General features: G+C 35.1%; 1 non-coding gene across 1 annotated transcript; it reads right to left on the bottom strand.

Moving 5' to 3' along the window:
- Window positions 1–5,030: 5,030 nt before the first annotated feature.
- TRNAY-GUA (transfer RNA tyrosine (anticodon GUA)) lies at window positions 5,031–5,116 on the bottom strand. The gene is given in 2 exon segments: window positions 5,031–5,066; window positions 5,080–5,116. It is a non-coding gene; the product is annotated as a tRNA-Tyr (tRNA).
- Window positions 5,117–6,000: the final 884 nt, after the last annotated feature.

The raw sequence follows: 6,000 nt of genomic DNA, 5'->3' as shown, positions 1-6,000 counted from the left end.
GACTTCTGGAGGGCTGGAAACATAACCCCGGAGACAGGAGACTTCTGGAAAGCTGGAAACATAAGACAGGAGACCTCTGGAGAGCCGGAAACATAACCCTGGAGATAGGAGACCTCTGGAGAGCCGGAAACATAGGTCAGTGTGTATACAGGGATATGCAGGTTATATAGGTCAGTGTGTATACAGGGAGGTGCGGGGTATATAGGCCAGTGTGTATACAGGGATAAGCCGGGTACATCACGCCCTGCCCCCTGTCTGCATCATCAGCCTGTGCTCAGCAATATGCAGGGTATATAGGTCAGTGTGTATACAGCAATATGCAGGGTATATAGATCAGTCTGTATACAGGGATATGCAGGGTATATAGGTCAGTGTGTATACAGGGATATGCAGGGTATATAGGTCAATGTGTATACAGGGATATGCAGGGTATATAGGTCAGTGTGTATACAGGGATATGCGGGGTATATAGGTCAGTGTGTATACAGGGATATGCAGGTTATATAGGTCAGTGTGTATACAGGGATATGCAGGGTATATAGGTCAGTGTGTATACAGGGATATGCGGGGTATATAGGTCAGTGTGTATACAGGGATATGCAGGGTATATAGGTTAGTGTGTATACAGGGATATGCAGGTTATATAGGTCAGTGTGTATACAGGGATATGCGGGGTATATAGGTCAGTGTGTATACAGGGATATGCCGGGTACATCACGCCCTGCCCCCTGTCTGCATCATCAGCCTGTGCTCAGCAAACACACAATGTGAGACAGAGGCCTGGAAGATTTGTCTCCTGGGGGGGAGAGCAGAAGGAGCAGGAGACAATGTGAATTGGCACAGGGGCCATTATTCTTCACTTCCTGGATTTCTATCAGCTCCCAGTGTGGCAGAACTGTACAGATACGGTAATACATTGTATACACATCTATATATATAACTGTACAGATACGGTAATACATTGTATACACATCTATATATATAACTGTACAGATACGGTAATACATTGTATACACATCTATATATATAACTGTACAGATACGGTAATACATTGTATACACATCTATATAACTGTACAGATACGGTAATACATTGTATACACACATCTATATAACTGTACAGATACAGTAATACATTGTATAGACACATCTATATAACTGTACAGATACGGTAATACATTGTATACACATCTATATAACTGTACAGATACGGTAATACATTGTATACACATCTATATAACCGTACAGATACGGTAATACATTGTATACACACATCTATATATAACTGTACAGATACGGTAATACATTGTATACACATCTATATATATAACTGTACAGATACAGTAATACATTGTATACACATCTATATAACTGTACAGATACGGTAATACATTGTATACATATCTATATAACTGTACAGATACGGTAATACATTGTATAGACACATCTATATAACTGTACAGATACGGTAATACATTGTATACACATCTATATAACTGCACAGATACGGTAATACATTGTATAGACACATCTATATATATAACCGCACAGATACGGTAATACATTGTATAGACACATCTATATATATAACCGCACAGATACGGTAATACATTGTATAGACACATCTATATAACCGTACAGATACAGTAATAAATTGTATAAACACATCTATATAACTGTACAGATACAGTAATACATTGTATACACATCTATATATATAACTGCACAGATACAGTAATACATTGTATAGACACATCTATATATATAACCGCACAGATACGGTAATACATTGTATAGACACATCTATATAACCGTACAGATACAGTAATAAATTGTATACACACATCTATATAACTGTACAGATACAGTAATACATTGTATACACATCTATATATATAACTGTACAGATACGGTAATACATTGTATAGACACATCTATATAACTGTACAGATACGGTAATACATTGTATACACATCTATATATATAACTGTACAGATACGGTAATACATTGTATAGACATCAATATAACCGTACAGATACAGTAATACATTGTATACACATCTATATAACTGTACAGATACGGTAATACATTGTATAGACACATCTATATACTGTACAGATACGGTAATACATTGTATACACACATCTATATATAACTGTACAGATACGGTAATACATTGTATACACATCTATATATATAACTGTACAGATACAGTAATACATTGTATACACATCTATATATATAACTGCACAGATACAGTAATACATTGTATACACACATCTATATAACTGTACAGATACGGTAATACATTGTATACACATCTATATAACTGTACAGATACGGTAATACATTGTATACACATCTATATAACCGTACAGATACGGTAATACATTGTATACACACATCTATATATAACTGTACAGATACGGTAATACATTGTATACACATCTATATATATAACTGTACAGATACAGTAATACATTGTATACACATCTATATAACTGTACAGATACGGTAATACATTGTATACATATCTATATAACTGTACAGATACGGTAATACATTGTATAGACACATCTATATAACTGTACAGATACGGTAATACATTGTATACACATCTATATAACTGCACAGATACGGTAATACATTGTATAGACACATCTATATATATAACCGCACAGATACGGTAATACATTGTATAGACACATCTATATATATAACCGCACAGATACGGTAATACATTGTATAGACACATCTATATAACCGTACAGATACAGTAATAAATTGTATACACACATCTATATAACTGTACAGATACAGTAATACATTGTATACACATCTATATATATAACTGCACAGATACAGTAATACATTGTATAGACACATCTATATATATAACCGCACAGATACGGTAATACATTGTATAGACACATCTATATAACCGTACAGATACAGTAATAAATTGTATACACACATCTATATAACTGTACAGATACAGTAATACATTGTATACACATCTATATATATAACTGTACAGATACGGTAATACATTGTATAGACATCAATATAACCGTACAGATACAGTAATACATTGTATACACATCTATATAACTGTACAGATACGGTAATACATTGTATAGACACATCTATATACTGTACAGATACGGTAATACATTGTATACACACATCTATATATAACTGTACAGATACGGTAATACATTGTATACACATCTATATATATAACTGTACAGATACAGTAATACATTGTATACACATCTATATATATAACTGCACAGATACAGTAATACATTGTATACACACATCTATATAACTGTACAGATACGGTAATACATTGTATACACATCTATATATATAACTGTACAGATACAGTAATACATTGTATACACATCTATATATATAACTGTACAGATACGGTAATACATTGTATACACACATCTATATAACTGTACAGATACGGTAATACATTGTATACACACATCTATATAACTGCACAGATACGGTAATACATTGTATACACATCTATATAACTGTACAGATACGGTAATACATTGTATAGACATCTATATATATAACTGTACAGATACGGTAATACATTGTATAGACACATCTATATAATTGTACAGATACGGTAATACACTGTATACACATCTATATAACTGTACAGATACGGTAATACATTGTATACACACATCTATATAACTGTACAGATACGGTAATACATTGTATAGACACATCTATATAACTGTACAGATACGGTAATACATTGTATACACATCTATATATATAACTGCACAGATACGGTAATACATTGTATAGACACATCTATATAACCGTACAGATACAGTAATAAATTGTATACACACATCTATATAACTGTACAGATACAGTAATACATTGTATACACATCTATATATATAACTGTACAGATACGGTAATACATTGTATACACATCTATATAACTGTACAGATACGGTAATACATTGTATAGACACATCTATATAACCGTACAGATACAGTAATACATTGTATAGACATCTATATATATAACTGTACAGATACGGTAATACATTGTATACACATCTATATATATAACTGTACAGATACGGTAATACATTGTATACACATCTATATATATAACTGTACAGATACGGTAATACATTGTATACACATCTATATAACTGTACAGATACGGTAATACATTGTATACACATCTATATAACCGTACAGATACGGTAATACATTGTATACACATCTATATAACCGTACAGATACGGTAATACATTGTATACACATCTATATAACCGTACAGATACGGTAATACATTGTATACACATCTATATAACTGTACAGATACGGTAATACATTGTATACACACATCTATATATATATATATACTGTACAGATACGGTAATACATTGTATACACACATCTATATATATATAACCGTACAGATACAGTAATACATTGTATAGACATCAATATAACTTTTAATAGAAAACAAGTTTTTCTTATCCAGAGTCACCCTTTAAGGCCCAGACGGCAGGGGTATACATGTAAGTGCATCATTGTTAAGGGGTTAAAGGGGTAGTGCGGCGCTAAACAATTATTCACTAAATAACACACATTACAAGTTATACAACTTAGTAATGTATGTTATGTTAGTGAATGGCCCCCTTCCCCGTGTTTCCCCCCACCCACGCCACCCCCGGAAGTGAAGTGCTCTATACTCACCGGATCCGTGTCAACCCCCGTCCGCCATCTTGCAACAATGATGTAATCTTCGGGCGGCCGGCCGAACCACTCCGACCGTCCCTCGTGCCGGCCGCCCTCTGCCGTGTCATCAGCTGCTCAGCCGTGATTGGCTGAGCACAGTTTAGCGCCGCACTACCCCTTTAAAGCAACAACCTGAACTTTAATTTCATCTCCAGCTTCTTATATGTAGAAATATCACGCACCATTATATGGACGAAACTTAAAAAAAAAAAAAAAAAAATTATCATAAAAAGATGTCCTTCGAGCCGGAATCGAACCAGCGACCTAAGGATTTCTGCATCTCCTCTACAGTCCTCCGCTCTACCAGCTGAGCTATCGAAGGCGCTGGGGAGCTCCTTGCCTGTTGTTATCACACTAGGATAGCTGGGAGTACAACACAATATGGTTTACAGCGTCAGAAATGGTTATATCGGTGACTTGTCGATAACATTCTGAGTGTTTAAAAAACAGAAAACAAAACCAAAGAGGAAAGAACATATAGCAAAAGATGGCGGCTTCCCATAGCAGGAGTCGAGGCACATATGGGAGAACCGGCAGCAACACTGGGCTGTAACTACTGCAACAGCTGAGACCACAAGAAGATCAGCAAAACGTCACTGATCAGTCAGAATACTGGAACAATGCAGACATGTAGCTGCAGCCGTCTCACAGGGGCCACAATATGGCGTACACTGCGGAGGAATGGCAGGCATGGGGGTCATCCACAAAGAAACCCATGCACAAGAAAACCGCCGTATACAATCTTACTTTCCATGTGTCAAATTTTCTATTATGTACATTGATGGTTATTATTATTATTATTATTATTATTATTATTATTATTATTATTATTATTATGTGCATTGATGATTATTATTATTATTATTATGTGCATTGATTATTATTATTATTATTATAATTATGTGCATTTTTTGCACATTTTTCTAGTAAAAAAGACTCAAAGTGGTGAAAAACAAGAAAAAAATAAGGTAATTTTGCCTGAGAAATATTGTAAACGGCAATAAAGAAAATGGTGTTTGCATAAATAGTGGAAACAATAATGATACACAGCCCAAAGGGTCCTGGAGGGTGCGGGCATCGTACGCGCTACCTCTCGCATGCTAAGCGAGCGCTCTACCATCTGAGCTAATCCCCCTCCCACGGTCTCGGAATTCCCTTCTAACACATTCAGCATCAGGGACTTGATTGCGGTGCGTTCCGGCTCAT

The sequence above is a fragment of the Dendropsophus ebraccatus genome, chromosome 6, assembly GCF_027789765.1.
Source record: "Dendropsophus ebraccatus isolate aDenEbr1 chromosome 6, aDenEbr1.pat, whole genome shotgun sequence".
NCBI classification, from domain to species: domain Eukaryota; kingdom Metazoa; phylum Chordata; class Amphibia; order Anura; family Hylidae; genus Dendropsophus; species Dendropsophus ebraccatus.
Note: the sequence above shows the minus strand (reverse complement) of the source record. Positions and strands in the feature narration are given on the sequence as shown.